Here is an 18,707-nt window from a genome sequence, read left to right as displayed (position 1 = left end):
GTGCCCCTGTGCCAAACCCCACAAGCCCCTGAGCAGGGAGACTAAGGGCTGAGCAAGAACCTGTCTCTGTGGCTTGTATCCATATAATGACCCACAAGTGTTATAAATAAACCACTGATTTGCTGAGACTTGCTGGTGTGTACGGTCTTCCTCACTATCCACCGATTACCAGCAAGGAGGGGAAGGGGTGCAGTGGGTTAGATCATGAAGGCTGGGAGAGAGGACTTCTGGGTTCTATCCCAAGAAATGGGAGGGGAGAGTTTAGCGCAGAGGGGGTGCTGGGAGTTAGGACTCCGAGGTATTATCTACTCCTGGAGGAATTCTGTGTTACTGCACATGCGCAGAATTCATGTGTCACGCAGAATCCGCCCCCCGCAACAGAAAATGCCTTCTGCTGCAGTTGTGCATTTTGCCCACTAGGATCCGCTGTGGTGCCAGAACAGAAAGCATCCACTCCCTGGCCAGCCCCAGGTGGGGAGAGGGAAGAGAAGAGGCTGCCTTCCTCACAATGCCCTGCCAGTGGGGCCAGGTCAGGAGGCATGGTATATGTGGGGACAGACAGCGAGGGGCACATGGAACTTCTTGGGGGGGGCACAGACAGGGGTTCATAACAGCTGGAAGGAGGGACAAACTGGAGCGGGGGCTGAATTGGAGTGGGGGTGCAAGGCCACAAGGTGATGGGGGGACGGTGTTCAAGGATACATTGGGATGGGGAGGGTGTGCAGGGCCACATGGAGGAAGGAGGTGGCTGAGAGGGGGCACAGGGCCTCATGGGGACAGGGGGAGGGTGTACAGGGAAACATGGGGGAGGGGATGGCTGAGTGGGGGCACAGGGGGAGAGGATGTAGGAACACATGGGTGGAGGACAGTGGCTGAGTGGGGATAGAAGGACACGTGGGGATGGGGGGATGGGGTGCAGGGACACATGGGGACAGGGGCAGATGTGCCTGACTGAATGAGAGAGGCAAGGGGTCAGCCAGGGTCTGCATGGGAGAGGCTCCCCAACTCCCTAACAATCCCTCCCTGCCCCCCAAAACACTTGTCCCATATTTCTTCCACCCACACCCAACAATCCTTTACATTCACACCCAGGCTCCTTTCCAGCAATTACTTCACTCTCCCTTAGCTCTTCTGTTACCCCTGACTCCCCCAAGCCTTTCAACTGCTTCTGGGGGTGAGCAGGAAATTTGTTTCTGCGTTGTAGTTTAAATGAATTATTACTCAAAGTTCTGCATTAATATGCTTAGTAAGGAAATGATTTGTCAAAAAACATTTCCTGAATCTTTTTTGTTGTCTGTATTGTTACAGACATACTTGCTGACAGGTATTTTGAGATAAATTACCAAAATAATTGAAACACGTCTGATTATACTGTGTTACTTTGACAAATAAAATATGCAGAATTTTGCAGAATTTTAAAATAATGTGCACAGAATTTTTAATTTTTTGGCACAGAACTCCCCAAAGAGTAATTATCCTCAGCTTGGGGACGAGAGTGGGGTTTGGTGGATTAGCCAAGTGTGAGCTGGAAGCCAAGATGCCTGGGTTCTATTTCAGCTCTGGGAGGGGATTGGGGTCTAGTTGGTTAGACCAGCGGAGGCTGGGAGTCAGGACTCTTGGGATTCATTTCTAGCTCTGAATGCACAGTGTGATCTCCTGGGCTTTGTCATTTGCCTTCTGAAAACCCAGAGCATCATTTACCTCCTCACCGTCCCCACCAATGTAATCCGTGTAGCTCATTATTTCAACATTTAACCCAAAACACACACACACAAACACACACATACACAAACACACTCACTCTCTCTCCCCTGCTCAGGATCAGCTAATCAACATCACACACCAGGGTTTTGTCTCTAGACTGAATATCTTTAATGCACTGTATATGGAGGAGTTGCAGAGGGAGGGTCAATCCATGGATTCCAAGGGCGTTTATTAGCCTGAGCCTCGTTAATGAATCAACAGACACTAACAGGCACTGGATGCTCTTGTCTGCAGGGAGGGTTCCCCCTGTCAGGGGATTGTAAGTGCTCAGCTCTTCATTCACAGCCCCCTGAACAGGGCATGTCTTCTTGGGTCTGCTCCTGCAGGACACAGAGCGAGTGGGGTTAACAGCAGTGGGGATGAGCTCAGACTATGCAGGGTTTGGTCTAGTTGCAGATGGGAGGGGAGACCTGCAGGGGAAACGAGGTGCTGCATGGGCTCAGTATGGGGTACTCACCCCTTGCAGTTGGTGCAAATCCCTGTGCACTAGCGGGCGCTTTGCTGCAAAGAGCAGCATGGGGGGATCATCAGAGGGCTGTCCCCGCACGGTCAGTGCTCCCCCACTGCTATATTTTAGCAGTAGGGGATGCTGTGCTGGTGGAGGTCCTGTGTTTCCCAGCATCTGTGATCCCCAGTGTCCAATGTGCAACATTCTGCTCTACCTCCCATAAGAGCACCTCCACCTCTGGCATAAAAGATTCCTAGCCTCTTTTGGATTCTCCTTCACTTCCTGTGCTGCACAGTTTCACAATGGCCATGCCCCTCCCCAGAGCCAGCTGTGCGTTATTTTTTCACTGCCTCTTTTCTCTTCAGTGCCATTATGGGTCACCTGCCCTTAGCCCCCTCTGTCCTTGGATCCATTCCTCCATCCTCACCCACCCCTCTTAGGCATCACTTTGTCTTAGCTCATGCCTCCTCCACTGGAAAGGGGTGTGTATGGAGTTTGGCTGGTACAGGAAACACGGGTGTTATTGTCCTACTCAGAGGGGTTGAGCAAGTGAAGATGGGGCCGAACCTGGGGCTGCCCCACAGCAGATGGATTCTGGAGTTCCCAGGGGACAAGAGATCTACCCCAGGCAGGAAAAAGGGGCATCTCTAGCAGGCCAGAAGGTCCCATGGAAATGTGAATGTGATTCAGAGTCTTTCCCCTCTAGGGGGCACCAGCTCCATTCCAGTCCCAGGGATGGGGGGACTGGCTGGGTCAGAGGGGTGGGGAGACATGAGGACTTTCCCCTCTAGGGCTGCTGTCCTTTCAGCCCTCTGATACTCATCAGTAGGGCTCGGCTTCTATGTGAGCAGTGTTGCCAAGAACGTGCAGCGGTGGGCAGGGGCTGTCTCCTTGACTTGGGGTGGCTCCAGTCCGATGCGGAAGAAGTTCTGCTTTGTGGGGTTGTAGGGGTGCCATTGCCTCCCACTGACCCCTATCTCTTTGATGATCCTGTGGGGAAATTCAACACACTCTGCAGAGATTAGTACCAGGCCTGGGCAGGGATGGGAACATGCTCTGACTTGAGTCTGACATCCCAGTTGCAGGGGTCATTAGGAGCCAATTTGGCCACTTTCCAAAATGGCTGCCATCCCTTATTCCCAATAAGAGTGAAGCCAGAGGCTGCCCTGAGTTAAGATGGCTGCTGCCTTGTACTTTCTACATATGGGGAGATTCTACAGGTTGCCCTTTATAAAGCTGAGTAATGTCCCCATTGATCTTGATGACATGGAAGTCACAGGCTGCTCTGATTTATGATGGTTGCCATTGGGCTACGGCTCTTTGTAAAGTGAGACTGACCCTAGGAAAGATGACCACTGTTCCCCATTGTTTCTAATGGGACTGAAGCCAGGCTTTCCCCAGGGAAGATGGGCATCCCTTTTGCTCATAGACATAGGAAGGGACAGTGTGGGGAGCAGAGTAACATGCATGTGTGTGTGTGGGGGGGGGGAGACAGGGAATTACACTGGGATGTCAGGGAACATAGGGGCATAGATAGGAGGATCTGAACTGGAAGGAAATCTGAAGCCACCATTTGTCCTCACTTAAGATGGCCCCTCTCAGTTGTCCGTCCAACTAGGATGAGGTCACATGCTACCCTAACCAAAAATGGCCACCATCTCCCAATGGGGTCAATGAGATTGAAGCCACAAGCTGTCCTGAGTCAGCTGCCTTTTGCCTACAGCCCTTTCACGTGGCAGCCAGGGTGTCCCTAGGAAAGATGGCCACCACCTGCCATTGTTCTTAAAGGAGCCAATAGCCACAGGATGCCCTAAGTTTAGAAGGTTTCCCTCTGTTTGAAGGCCTGCAAGTAGCAGTGACGTGGCCTGGAGGAAAGATGGTGGAGGTGGCCTGTGGGAATAGCAGCTCTATGGCTCCCTCTGGAGGCAAAGTAGGGGAACAGAGGCCAGCTTCCTGGACTAATCTGTATATGCAGCTCCCCCGCTCCCCCTGTGGGGTACATGGGGAACTAGAAGGGGCACCATCCTGCTAGTAGGTGTAATTTGCAGATGTCCCAGGCACTCCATGCAGTGCCCAATGCTGCACAGTTGGGGATTTTCCCATGTGTAGAGCTCACAATATGTGTCACATTGGCTGTGTTACTGCAGGGACGGGAACAGGGTGGCACGTGTGAGAACACATGGATAAAGGGTAGACAATGGCCCTTCCTAGATTCATAGATTCCAAGCCCAGAAGGGACCATAGTGATCATCTCATCTGACCTCCTCTATAACACAGGCTACAGGAGTTTCCCCAAACAATTCCTAGAGCAAATCTTTTAGAAAAAGATGCAATCTTAATTTAAAAATCATCAGTGACAGAGAATCTACCATGACCCTTAGAAAATTGTTCCAATCATTAATTCCTCTGTATATCTTATTTGAAGTCTGAATTTATCTTGCTTTGACTTCCCACCTTTAGATCATGTCAGACCTTACTCTGCTAGACTGAAAAGCCCATTATTAAATATTTGGTTCCCAGGTAGGTATTTATAGACCCCTTCACCTTCTCTTAGTAAAGCTACATAGATTGAGATCCTGGATTCTGTCACTATAAAACAGGTTTTCTAATCCTTTTGTCATTCTTATGGCTCTTCTCTGGACCCTCTCCAATTTATCAACACCCTATAATTGCCCAGGTGATCTCATTTACCCTTTTTATAAATTGGCATGACATTATCTTTCTTCCCATCTTCTGGAACTTCCCCTGTGCTCCAAAATATTTTGAAAATCAACATTAATGGGCCAGAGAGCTCCTTAGTCAGCTCTTTTAAAACTCTTGGATTCAAATTATCTGGACCTGCTGATTTAAAAATGTCTAATTTTGGTAGCTTCTGTTTAACATCCTCCAGAGATACTAGTATAATGGAAAGAGTGTTGTCATCCCCATGTGATGAGACTATATCATCTGTTTTTCCCCCAAATACAGAACAGAATTATTTATTGTAGACTTCCACTGTTTCTGCATTACTATTGATAATTCTGCCATTTCCACCTAGTAATGGACTAATTCCATCGTCAGGATTCTTTTTGTTCTTACTATCATTTTAAAAAATCCTTATTGTCCTTAACTCCACTGGTCATAGATTTCTCCTTGTGACTCTTTGATTCCCTCCTCAATTTTCTACAATTGCTAATGTCTGATTTATAGTCATTGCTATCAAATTCTCATTTCTTCCATGTGTGGTATATTATTATTATTATTTTTTTGTATAGCTGCCTTCCCTTCCCTAATCTAGGAAACAATGGACCCAAGATGCGTGGATAGGACTAGAATGGGGAATGTTGAAGAGATTTTTTTTTTTTGGAGTTTTGCTTGCTTATTTTTGACATAAGGGAGTGTGTCTTTGTATCTATGCCCTGGTGTACGCTTAAAAGTTAAGTTGCCACTCTTAACGCAGTCAGAGATGTGAGAAAACCACAGATATAGAATCATAGAATCATAGAATCATAGAATATCAGGGTTGGAAGGGACCCCAGAAGGTCATCTAGTCCAACCCCCTGCTCAAAGCAGGACCAAGTCCCAGTTAAATCATCCCAGCCAGGGCTTTGTCAAGCCTGACCTTAAAAACCTCTAAGGAAGGAGATTCTACCACCTCCCTAGGTAACGCATTCCAGTGTTTCACCACCCTCTTAGTGAAAAAGTTTTTCCTAATATCCAATCTAAACCTCCCCCATTGCAACTTGAGACCATTACTCCTCGTTCTGTCATCTGCTACCATTGAGAACAGTCTAGAGCCATCCTCTTTGGAACCCCCTTTCAGGTAGTTGAAAGCAGCTATCAAATCCCCCCTCATTCTTCTCTTCTGCAGACTAAACAATCCCAGCTCCCTCAGCCTCTCCTCATAAGTCATGTGCTCTAGACCCCTAATCATTTTTGTTGCCCTTCGCTGGACTCTTTCCAGTTTATCCACATCCTTCTTGTAGTGTGGGGCCCAAAACTGGACACAGTACTCCAGATGAGGCCTCACCAGTGTCGAATAGAGGGGAACGATCACGTCCCTCGATCTGCTCGCTATGCCCCTACTTATACATCCCAAAATGCCATTGGCCTTCTTGGCAACAAGGGCACATTGCTGACTCATATCCAGCTTCTCGTCCACTGTCACCCCTAGGTCCTTTTCCGCAGAACTGCTGCCTAGCCATTCGGTCCCTAGTCTGTAGCGGTGCATTGGATTCTTCCATCCTAAGTGCAGGACCCTGCACTTATCCTTATTGAACCTCATCAGATTTCTTTTGGCCCAATCCTCCAATTTGTCTAGGTCCTTCTGTATCCTATCCCTCCCCTCCAGCGTATCTACCACTCCTCCCAGTTTAGTATCATCCGCAAATTTGCTCAGAGTGCAATCCACACCATCCTCCAGATCATTTATGAAGATATTGAACAAAACGGGCCCCAGGACCGACCCCTGGGGCACTCCACTTGACACCGGCTGCCAACTAGACATGGAGCCATTGATCACTACCCGTTGAGCCCGACAATCTAGCCAGCTTTCTACCCACCTTATAGTGCATTCATCCAGCCCATACTTCCTTAACTTGCTGACAAGAATGCTGTGGGAGACCGTGTCAAAAGCTTTGCTAAAGTCAAGAAACAATACATCCACTGCTTTCCCTTCATCCACAGAACCAGTAATCTCATCATAAAAGGCGATTAGATTAGTCAGGCATGACCTTCCCTTGGTGAATCCATGCTGACTGTTCCTGATCACTTTCCTCTCCTCTAAGTGCTTCAGGATTGATTCTTTGAGGACCTGCTCCATGATTTTTCCAGGGACTGAGGTGAGGCTGACTGGCCTGTAGTTCCCAGGATCCTCCTTCTTCCCTTTTTTAAAGATGGGCACTACATTAGCCTTTTTCCAGTCATCCGGGACTTCCCCCGTTCGCCACGAGTTTTCAAAGATAATGACTGCTGCTCCACTGCTGGAAAAACCCTTTTGGCTGGTGCAGGCTGCATCTACTTGATAGCTGGTGTAGCCATGCCCATATAGTCTCCATAGCAGAGACATCCCCTGAGTTTGTGTGGCAGGGCTGGGAAAGAGCAGGCAGAGCTTTGAGAGTACTAGCTCCTGGCTAAAAACCTTGTTTCCTTGAATGAGGATGGTTGTGTTCATGGGATCACGGACATCCTGATGAGGGAGGAAGGGAATTAGCCCTAACCTGGAATCAGGGGGTCAGATTTTACCTCCCTGAAGTCAGTTCAGCTCTCGATCAAGGGCTTCAACCAAACAGATTATCTACGTTTCAAAGGGACCCCTTCTTTGCCATGGCTCTGAGTCGGGTCTTCCTGTATGTTGCGGACACCTGGCCAAAGAGTTACAGGCTAGCTGTTTTCCCGGGCTGCCTCAGGGGCACAAGAAGATTCCCTTACTTGCTCCCCCGGCAAACTTCCCGCAGTACTGCCTCATCGTTTGGCTCATCGTTGCCTCGGCCTCCGTGGGCGTGTGGTTGGCTTCTCCCACGGACGCCAGGGTCCCGAACAGGTAGGGCAGCTCAGAGCCGTGTGGCACCCCCGTCCACTCAGGTGTAGATAAGCCGCTCGTGCGGTGGGTGAAGTAGTAGGCGTACACAGGACTTCGGGCCTCTGCCTCTCACCTAGCCACCTCGGCTACCGGGCACACAAAAAGGTAGTCGCCAGCAATTTGATCCATGGCCCATCGGTATCGTGCCTCGCCCTGCCCCTCCCCATCCTTGCAGTACCGCTCTGCCACGGCTCGGATGGCCAATTCTGGGGCTTCTGGCACCATCAGCCTCACCACCTGCAGCAGCTCCTCCCAGCCAACATTGCTGGCGTTCTCCAGGTTGAGGTTGGGAGCACCATAGATAAGCATGTAGGAGCCTTCACTGGCGGTGAAACCGGCCACGATGGGCATAGGCTGGCCGTGCCTGGCCTGCAGGAGTCTTGGTGGTGTATCAGGGAGGAAATCCCAGTCTGGTGTCGGCACAAAGGGGAACGCCAGCAGGTCCTTGTGGAGCAACACAGAGAACTGGTGTTTGGGGAACTCCCCTGCTTCCTTCCCCTGCAGGCAGCCCACCAGGGCCGTGTCGTCTCTATCGGCGCAGCCCAGCAGATGGCCCAGCCTCTGGCCTCTCTCTTGGGCCTCTTTGAGTGAAATCCAAGCCCATGGTGCATTTGGGGCTCCGCTCTGCAGCGCTGCGTGGGTGAAGAGGGGCCGGCTTCCTGGGGAGAGGTGGTGGAAGCTAAGTGACGCAGCCCCAGCGCCCAGGCCGAAAAGGAGGAAACTGGCTGGGTCTCCACTGAAGGCGGCTGCGTTCTTACGCAGCCAGCGCATCGCCAGTCGCTGGTCCCACAGGCCGGAGTTCCCTGGGGCGGCCGGGGGCAGGGACAGGAAGCCCAGCGCCCCCAGCCGGTAGTTCATGGAGGCCACCATCATGTTCCCGGTGGCGGCTAAGAAGCGCCCATCATAGACGTCGAGGGAGGCTGCACCTGAGAAGAACCCCCCGCCATGGATCCAGACGATCATGGGGAACATATCGTTGGGACGGGGATGGGGCACTCAGATGTTTAGGAAGAGGCAGTCCTCGGACTGTGGCATTTTGGGTGTCCATGTTTCTGCCTCAGGGTAACCAGTAAGTGGAGACTGCAGGCAGTCGTTGCCGAAGCTGGTGGCCTCCAGGATCTGGCTCCAGGGCTGGTGAGGAATTGGCTTCTGGAAGCGCAAGGCCCCATGGGGGGCTCAGCGTAGGGGATGCCCAGGAATGCCGTCACTGTGCTGGAGCCGACCTGGAGGCGCTTGCCCCGGATGGGGCCGCTGGTGGTGAGCACCACGGTGCCATTGTCATCGGAGCCAGAGCTGGAGCCCAGCAGGGAGAGGAGGAGCAGGCAGGGGAAAACGGGGAGGAGTCCCAGCATCATGGCAGCTAGAAGGGAAACCCCCCCAGAGGGAGTTATAGGGAATGGGATACGTGGCCTCTCCCCTCTACGGGGTGCTGGGTCCCATCCAGTCCCAGCCACCTAAATCCAGACAGCAGGAGGATGCTCCCTACGTCAGCATGGATCCCCTTTAGCAAATAGAGCCCCCTGGTCCGTTCCACCCATGCTCTGGCTCCCTGCTGTATTCCCTGCTCTGCATCAATCCTGACTCTCATTCTGGGAGGGGACTGGGATCTAGTGGTTCAAGTTGGGAGGGAGGCTGGGATTGAGGACTCCTGAGTTTTATCCTCAGCTTTGGGAAGGGAGTGGGGTCTAGTGGGCTAGAGTGTCGGGCTCTGGGAGCCAGGGCTCCTGGGTTTTATCCCCAGGTCTGGGAAAGGAATGGGGTATGGTGGGTTATACCACTGTGGGTCAGGAGCCAGAGCTCCTGGGTTCTATCACTGGTTCTGGATAGGGAGTGGGGTATGGTGGGTTATACCACTGTGGGACTGGAGTCAAGAGTCCTGGTACCGGGCAAACTGGTTGAAATTATAATTAAGAACAATATTATCAGACATATAGATGAACATAATTTGTTGAGGAAGAGTCAGCATAGTTTTAGTAAAGGGAAATCATGCCTCACTAATCTACTAGAATTCTTTGAGGTGGTCAACTAGCATGTGGCCCAAGGGGATCCAGCGGATATAGTGTACTTAGATTTTCAGAAAGCCTTTCACAAGGTCCCTCACCAAAGGCTCTTATGCAAAGAAAGCTGCCACGGGATAAGAGCGAACGTGCTGTCATGGATTAGTAACTGGTTAAAAGATAGGAGAGAAAGGATAGGAATAAATGGTCAGTTTTCAGAGTGGAGAGAGGTAAATAGTGGTGTTCCCCAGGGGTCTGTTCTGGGACCAGTTCTATTCCACCAATTCATAAATGATCTGGAAAAAGGGGTAAACAGTGAGGTGGCAAAATTTGCAGATGACACAAAATTACTGAAGATAGTTAAGACCCAGGCAGACTGCGAAGAGCTACAAAAGGATCTCTCAAAATTGGGTGACTGGGCAACAAAATGGCAGATGAAATTTAATGTTGATAAATGCAAAGAGGCGCATATTGGAAAGCATAATCCCAACTATACATATAAAATGATGGGGTCTAAATGAGCTGTTCCCATTCAAGAAAGAGATCTTGGAGTCATTGTGGATACTTCTCTGAAAACATCCACTCCATGTGCAGCGGCAGCCCAAAAAGCAAACAGAATGCTGGGAGTAATTAAGAAAGGGATAGATAATAGGACAGAAAATATCCTGTTGCCTCCATATAAATCTATGGTACGCCCACATCTTGAACACTGTCTGCAGATGTGGTGGCCCCATCTCAAAAAAGAGATACTGGAATTGGAAAAGGTTCAGAGAAGGGCAACAAAAATGATTCGGGGTATGGAACAGCTTCCGTATGAGGAGAGATGAATAAGACTGGGACTTTTCAGCTTGGAAAAAAGATGGCTAAGGGGAGATATGATTGAGGTCTATAAAATCATGACTGGTGTAGAGACAGTAGATAAGGAAGTGTTGTTTACTACTTCTCATAACACAAGAACTAGGGGTCCCCCAATGAAATTAATAGGCCGCAGGTTTAAAACGAATAAAAGGAAGCATTTCTTCATACAGCGCACAGTCACCCTGTGGAACTCCTCGCCGGAGGATGTTGTGAAGGGCAAGACCGTAACAAGGTTTAGAAAATAACTAGATAAATTCATGGAGGATCGGTCCATCAATGGCTGTTAGCCAGGATGGGCAGGGATGGTGTCCCTAGTCTCTGTTTGCCATAAGCTGGGAATGGGCGACAGGGGATGGATCACTTGATGATTCCCTGTTCTGTTCATTCCCTGTGGGGCACCTGGCACTGGCCACTGTGCGAAGACAGGATCCTGGGCTAGGTGAACCTTTGGTCTGACCTAGTAGGGCCATTCTTATGTTCTTATGCTCTGGGAAGGCAGTGGGGACCAGTGAGTGAGAGCAGGGGATGCTGGGAGGCAGGACTCCTTGGGTTCTCTCTCCAGCTCTGAGAATGGGGTTTGTAGAAAGGGTATTAGGTGGGTAACTGCCTAGAGTGATCCCAATTCCCGCTGTTCTTCCACTTCATTCACTCCCTGGACCCCTCTGTCCCTATCCCTGAGCCAGTGGGACCCCAGGTAGCACAGACTCACCTGCCCTTCTCCTTGGCACACTCACAGTCGTGTCTTGCGTCTCAGCAGGAATGGGAGCTGGGTGGATGCCTCAGATAGCAAGATTAACAGTCAGGGAGCAGCCACGGGGACTTATTTATCCTCAGATCCATGTTCTCATTGGGCTGTGCACACATGGGGGAAGGAGGATTGGGGCCGACTGGGTGGAGCTGTAGGGGAGGAGTCAAGGGCTTTGGGAACAGAGATCCAGTTGGGTTCACAGGGTGAGAGGTCTAGGGCCTGAAGGGCCGTGATCCCTGAATTGCAGCCACCTCTGCGGAGGGGCAGTTGGGTAACAGGAAATGAATTGGGGATCCTGTGTTGGACTTCAATACATTTTCAAGCGGGATTTTCCTTATTTTGAGTATCTGTACATTTCATTGATTATCAATGGAAATATTTTTCCATCAGATTGTATGTGCGCAGAGAAATCGATGTTTAGTGACGTGTATCGATGTATTGTAATCCTTCCAAGCCTAAGGAGATTTAGCATAGATATCTGGGGCAGCAAGAGAGGAGGGGAGTTTCTGCTGGGTGGGATTGCGGCGAACTGGCAGAGCTGTGGAGCATTGTTAAGTGCCGAAGGTGGGATCGTCATTAGTAACCCCGTTCAGGCCACTCGGTGCTTCTGTCCTGGGAGCTGCAATGTCCTTCGAAGATACTGCAGCATGTTCGTTCAGCAGACCTCGATGTTACTCATAAACATAGACCAGAGGCTCGGTCCGGTGGCAAAGGCGCTCAGCCAGGTTTATTGTCAACGAAGCCCGGTCCTGGCTCCCTGGGTCAATGTCTACACTGACACTAACACACGTATGCTTGTTACAATGGACTCAGCTTAGTCAGTGGCGGGACATTCCTCTGCCCCCTCTGCTGAAAAAAGGGTTAAGGCTGCAACATTTATAGGCTGAGGCAAAAGATGGGAACACACAACTTACGTATTTCGTGACATCTGTTTGCTCCCTCGCCTTGTTCCTGAAAGCTTGAACAAAAAATCTCTATTCATTGTTCTGTGAAACTGTCCTATCTTGTACCGGCTTGGGATGTCTCTGTACTAGCTGGAATATATTTATGTAAATGCCTAGTGCCTACAATATTACCAAGAACTTTGCCAAGTTCACGTACTGGACAGTGAACTGCTGAGCATGTGCTTTAATACGTGGCCTGACTTTAGTTCACAGCCTCTGGTTCAGGCCTCAGATGGTGCAGCAGGCCCAGTGCTCCTGCCTTTCTCTACTACACCCCGTATCGATCCCCGCTGGGAAACTCCCGCCCGGGGGGGCTCCTCGGCCTCAGAACTGGATCTGCCACCGTCCAGGTGCTATTTACACCAGGAAGCTGTCGTCAATCTGCGCTGGGGAGTCGTCTCTCCCTGGCCCAGTGTCTGCCAGTGATGCAGAGAAGGCCAGCATGCTCCTTGCAGCTGCTGCCCGCTGTGCCTGGGGCTGGAGTAGGTTGGAGGGAGGGGTGGCATGGCTCGGCCCATGCTGAGACTAGGGGACACCTTTGCCTGTCTTGGTCCTTAGGGCCACCAGAGGGATTCTGCTGCAGCGTGTACCCCACAGGGCTGTGCTGGCTGCAGGGGGCATAGGGGAGGGTGTTGTGTGCAGATGGGCACCCACCTCCCTCCCTCCCCACATCTCTCTATCCTCCCGCCCCCGTCCATCTCTCTGACTCTCTCTCCGTGCGCATTTGCACCTCGCTCAGGGGGGCCTGCAGTGCCTGGAGTGCACCACTGCTATCCCCCAGGTTGGCTGCATGCTGAAGGGGGACACCTGCATTGCCGGGCTGGGCCAGTTCTGCAGCGTCATCACAGTCATCCAGTGTGAGTCCGAGACACCCCCTCCTCCCTTCATTTACACACAATCCCCCAAGATCATCAGCCAGGAGAGAACCCCGGACTTTCAGGACCAAAGCAGAAAGCTGTCACTTGGACTGAAAAGAGTGCTCTGTTAGCTGGCAGCAGTGGTAGGGCTGTTATCTGATGGAGGATAGGTGCTCGAGGAATCTGAGTGTGTGTGATGCCCATTCCAGGCACTAGCATGGGAATTACACTAATACTCATGCATCAGCCCCCGCCCCCCATCTCTGCACTATCACACAGTGCTCAGCTTGGAGAGTGGGGGGCTGCCTGTCTCTTGGTCCCAGGATGGGCACTACCTTTGGGGGTCTCACCCAGACCATTTTGGAGAAGGTGATCCTGTGCAAATGGTGTCAAGGGCACTGTGAGATGCTGGCTGGGTGGGGTAAGCCAGCTGCAGCCACAAGGATTTCTGCAAGGAGAACCCTCTCTGTACAATCTCCCCTGATGCCTTGGATGATGCCTTAAGCCTTTGCCCATTGCCCTAACCCTAATACTGACACCCAAACCCTCCCATCCCAACCTAAAAACTGATACCTTAACCCTATGCCCAGAGCCCTAACCCTAATATTGAAACCTTAATCCTCTGACCATTTGACCCCAACCCTAATTCTGATGCCCTAAATCTATGACCATAGCTTACCACTAACACTGAAATCATAACCCTATATCTACAGCCCTACTGTAACACTGACACCTTAATGCTATGCCGAAACCCTAACCCTAAAACTGAGACCTTAACCCTAGGCCCATAACCCTAACCCTAACACTGACACCTGAACTCTACGCCCATAGCCTGAAAAGTAACACTCACACCTTAACTGTACGCCCATAGCCCTAACATGAACAAGGACATCTTATCCCTATAGCCCTAACTGTAACACAGATACCTGAAACCTAACACTGACCCCTCAACCCCGTGCCCATAGCTCAAGCCCTAACACTGACACGTCAAACCTAACACTGAAACCTTAACCTCATGCTCATAGAACTAACTCTAATACTGATGCCTTCGCCCTATGCCCATAGCCCTAACCCAAACACTGACACATTAAACTCTGCCCATAACTCTAACCTTAATACTCATACCTTAACCCTATGCCCATAGCCCTAACCCTAATACTGACACCTTAACCCTATGCCCATAGCCCTAACCCTAACACTGAAATTGTTACCATATGTCCATAACATTAACTCTAATACTGAGACCTTAACCCTATGCCCATAAACCTAACCCTAATATTAACAGCTTAACTCCATACCTCTTGTGCTAACCCTAATACTGACACCTTGACCCTAAACTCATAGTGCTAACCCTAACAATGACATCTTAAGCTTATGTTCATAGCCCCGTCCTAACAGTGAGACCTTAACCCTCTGCCCATAGCTCTTACCATAACGCTGACACAGTAACCCTATGCCCATAGCCCTAAATCAAACACTAACTTCTTAACCCTATGCCCATAACCCTAACCCTAACACCGGCATCCTAATCATATGTCCATAGCCCTAACCCTAACATTGAGACATTAACCCTCTGCCCATAACCCTTACACTAACACCTTCATTCTATGCCCATAACCCTAACCCTCCTGAAACCAGAGCCTTATCCTCCTACCCCGGTGGCATGACAGCAGTCCTCTCCAGCTGGATAGCATCCTCAGCCTTGGAAGTCTCCGTTTGAATAAAGTCAATGAATTTCTTGTGTGCACGGATCCTCTTCAGGCTGGCCATCTCCTCCTGTAGCTCTCCAACCTGCTTCCTGAGAGATTCCACCAGCAGGCACCTCTCACATGGGATGGTCCCTCCAGCCTGACTTTCTGTGAGTGAGAAATGCAGGCCACAGCCTCTGCAAATCCACACCAGGATCTGGGTACAAGCATCCATGGTTCGGCTGTCTGTCTGGATACAGGCGCGGTTGGAGGAGACAGGAGCAGTGTTGGCCCTGGCGCTGCGGCCCTTCCTAACCATAACGATTATATTATGACTCCCTCTCTCAAACGCCCCTGTTTGCTAGCTGCCTTTGGTCGCTTAGCTTCTGGCTTTTAAGACCTTCCCTCGTAGGTCAGCCCTACCCCCTCGTGAATCACACAGGGGGAGGGTGATCACAAGGCTGATTGAGGCTGATCAAGGATGATCCTGTAACTGAAATAACCTGAAAGAAAAAGAAAAACACAAACAGCCAAACAAACTCGCTCACCCCAAGGTTAGTACTCGCACCTTGTTTGTTCAGCAGGGAGATCTCCTTCGCCCTCTCTCAAACTCCCCTGTTTGCGGTCCCCTTCTTGGGGTCCAGGTTATTTCCAGCATAGGTGGGGGCGGAGGAAGGCTCCCTCATGCTGCAGCTGTTCCTTATTTTATACCCTTGGCCCATGTGCCCGGTAGACACTGGCACGGGCATGTCCTGGTGGGCTTTGCTGAGTCACAGTGATCCAGCCGTTCCCACCGTGTGGAGCTTGCATAGTTGTGTCATACCGTGGATTAATGGGTGCTCAACACCCACCTGGTCAGGGATTTTTTTGTGTCACGAGCAAAATTAAAGCATATTTTAGTAAGAACCAGACAGCACAATCTCATAACTTTATACCCACTAGTGATACACATATTTGGATAGAACAACGGGTTTCAGCGGATCAGGACCGTTCATACGATACCGTGCTTTGTAGGAAATATCACAACCATATATGAATGATGAATCTGGAGGTTCCAGGGTGTCGCTCTGAGGTACAGTGTGTCACACTCTCCCCAAAGCTCTTACCTTGATACTTCAGCCCTACCACTGAGACCCCAAATGTATCCCCAACCCTAACCCACCTCACTGCTACTGCCTGAATCCCATCCCTTAATCCTGTCCCCCACCCCATACACTGACGCCCTAATTGTAACCCTGTTATGCTTCTCTTATCCCATAACCCTATCACCCTACCACCTAACCCAACGTCCCAGCCCTTTCATCCTGTCTCCCACCTCTACACTCTGCCCCATCCCCACTAATGCTGACCGAGAACCCCACTATTTAACTCCACACCCAGTCCTACTCTACAAGCCTGTTGCCTCTCCTGTAATCCGAACCGCATCACCCTAACCCTGAACTTAACAGTTCCAGCCACCCTACCACTTAACCTTAACACCCAACTGGTACCAGAACCGCCAAACTCCAATTACCGACCCTAACCCTAATTATAAATCTGCTCCCCAAATCTGACCACCTGACCCTAACTCTTAAACTTTTAACCTTTAAACTTACCCCTGGCCACCCTACCTTACAAGCCTGTTGCCTCTCCTGCAGGCCTAACCATCCCACCGGACCGCTGAACTTAACGGTTCCAGCCAGCTCCGTCACCCTAATACTTAACCCTAACAGCCAACGGGACCTGGAACCCCTGAGCTCCAATTCCCAACCCTAACACTCTAATTATAACCTGGCTCCCCAAATCTGACTACCTGACTCTAACTCTTAAGCCTGTAACCCTTAAAGCTACTCCTAGTCTCCCCACCCCTCAGCTCTCCTCACTACCATAGCTGGCTTCAGACCCCAGATTTTAGGGTTTGAGCCAGACCCAAGACCAACCCCACTTCTTTCCTTGCCTACCCAGATTGTAAACCCAGCACGGCCCAGTCCAGCCCGCGTGCAAAGTACCACTCACCCTGTCAGAGCAGGAGAAATAATAATAATAGATACAGCAGTTAACGATGGGAGAAATGATGGTTCAATGCTTCTTCAGCTGAGGTCTGAGTTGAACTGAGAGAACTGAGCCATAGGGCATGCTGGAAGTCAGGATGTGGGGGGCTTGCCCTTCCAGGGGATGGGCGTTTTGCCAGAGTTGTGCCAAGCGCATGTGCTCTAGGGGTTTGCGCCACCAGCCCCGGTTACTGGGACAATGATTAGGTGGTTGAACAGGGGCCTTTCCCCTCTAGGGGAGGCTGGATCTGATGTGGGGAGGGGCAGAGAAGGGGGAACCAGCTGGTTCAGGGGTTGGGGAAAGGGACATGGGGCCTTTACTCTCTCGAGGGCTCTGGTTCCAGATTTTGTCATTCCCATCAGTGTGCACTGAGTTGTGGAGGCTCAGCCCAACCCCCAGGTGGGCCAGGGCCCCTGTCCCAAACTCCACCAGTTCCTGAGCAGGGAGGCTGAGGAATGATTGGACCACAGAGTCCCTGCCCCTCAGAGGAGATCTGTGCAGGGAATGGGGTCATGGGGAGAGGGTGCTGTGTGCATTTGGGGCACTCTCCTTGTCCCTATACCCACTTCGCCAACTCCCCATACCCTGCCAGCTGGCTGAGAAAACATCTGTCTCTGTGGCTTGTATTGTATAGTGGCCCACAAATGTCATCAATAAACCACCAATTTCCTTTGACTCCTTGGTGTGTACAGTTCTTCCTCACAGTCCAGTGAGCACCATCCAGGAGGGGATTGGGGCTAGTGGGTTAGAGCAGAGAGGCCGGGGGTCAGGATGGCATTTTGGGATGTATAAGTAGGGGCATAGCGAGCAGATCGAGGGACGTGATCGTTCCCCTCTATTCGACACTGGTGAGACCTCATCTGGAGTACTGTGTCCAGTTTTGGGCCCCACGCTACAAGAAGGATGTGGATAAATTGGAGAGAGTCCAGCGAAGGGCAACAAAAATGATTAGGGGTCTAGAGCACATGACTTATGAGGAGAGGCTGAGGGAGCTGGGATTGTTTAGTCTGCAGAAGAGAAGAATGAGGGGGGATTTGATAGCTGCTTTCAACTACCTGAAAGGGGGTTCCAAAGAGGATGGCTCTAGACTGTTCTCAGTGGTAGAAGATGACAGAACGAGGAGTAATGGTCTCAAGTTGCAATGGGGGAGGTTTAGATTGGATATTAGGAAAAACTTTTTCACTAAGAGGGTGGTGAAACACTGGAATGCGTTACCTAGGGAGGTGGTAGAATCTCCTTCCTTAGAGGTTTTTAAGGTCAGGCTTGACAAAGCCCTGGCTGGGATGATTTAACTGGGAATTGGTCCTGCTTCGAGCAGGGGGTTGGACTAGATGACCTTCTGGGGTCCCTTCCAACCCTGATATTCTATGATTCTATGATTCTATGATTCCTGGGTTCTCTCCCAAGGACTGGGAGGAGAGTGGGATCTAGTGGTTAGAGCAGAGGGGGGCTGGGAGTTAGGACTCCTGGGTGTTATCCCCTGTCTGAGGCCGAGAGGGGGTTTAAGGGTTAGAGACCTGTGAGCTGGGAGTCAAGACGCCTGGGTTCTATCGCAGACCTTGGAGGGCATTGGGGTCTAGTTGGTTAGACCGGAGAGGCTGGGAGTCAGGACTCCTGCGTTCCATATCTCTGGGTGCAGAGTGTGATCTCTGCACTTTGTCATTTGCCTCTTCAAACACCAGAGCAGCATTTACCCCCGATGTAATCTTTGTTCCCCATTATCTCAGCACAACTCCCATCGCACCAACACTCTCTCTCTCTCCTGCACAGGAGCAGCTAATCAGCCTCACGCACCAGGGTCTGTCTCCAGAC

The 18,707-nt window shown here is 50.8% G+C and overlaps 1 pseudogene; it reads right to left on the bottom strand.

Moving 5' to 3' along the window:
- Positions 1 to 2,898: 2,898 nt before the first annotated feature.
- Positions 2,899 to 9,124, bottom strand: LOC102939886 (annotated as a pseudogene).
- Between the last annotated feature and the right edge of the window lie 9,583 nt (positions 9,125 to 18,707).

The sequence above is a fragment of the Chelonia mydas genome, chromosome 14, assembly GCF_015237465.2.
Source record: "Chelonia mydas isolate rCheMyd1 chromosome 14, rCheMyd1.pri.v2, whole genome shotgun sequence".
In the NCBI taxonomy this organism is placed as follows: domain Eukaryota; kingdom Metazoa; phylum Chordata; order Testudines; family Cheloniidae; genus Chelonia; species Chelonia mydas.
The sequence above is the reverse complement of the archived record's forward strand: the minus strand, read 5'-3'. Positions and strand labels throughout refer to the sequence as shown.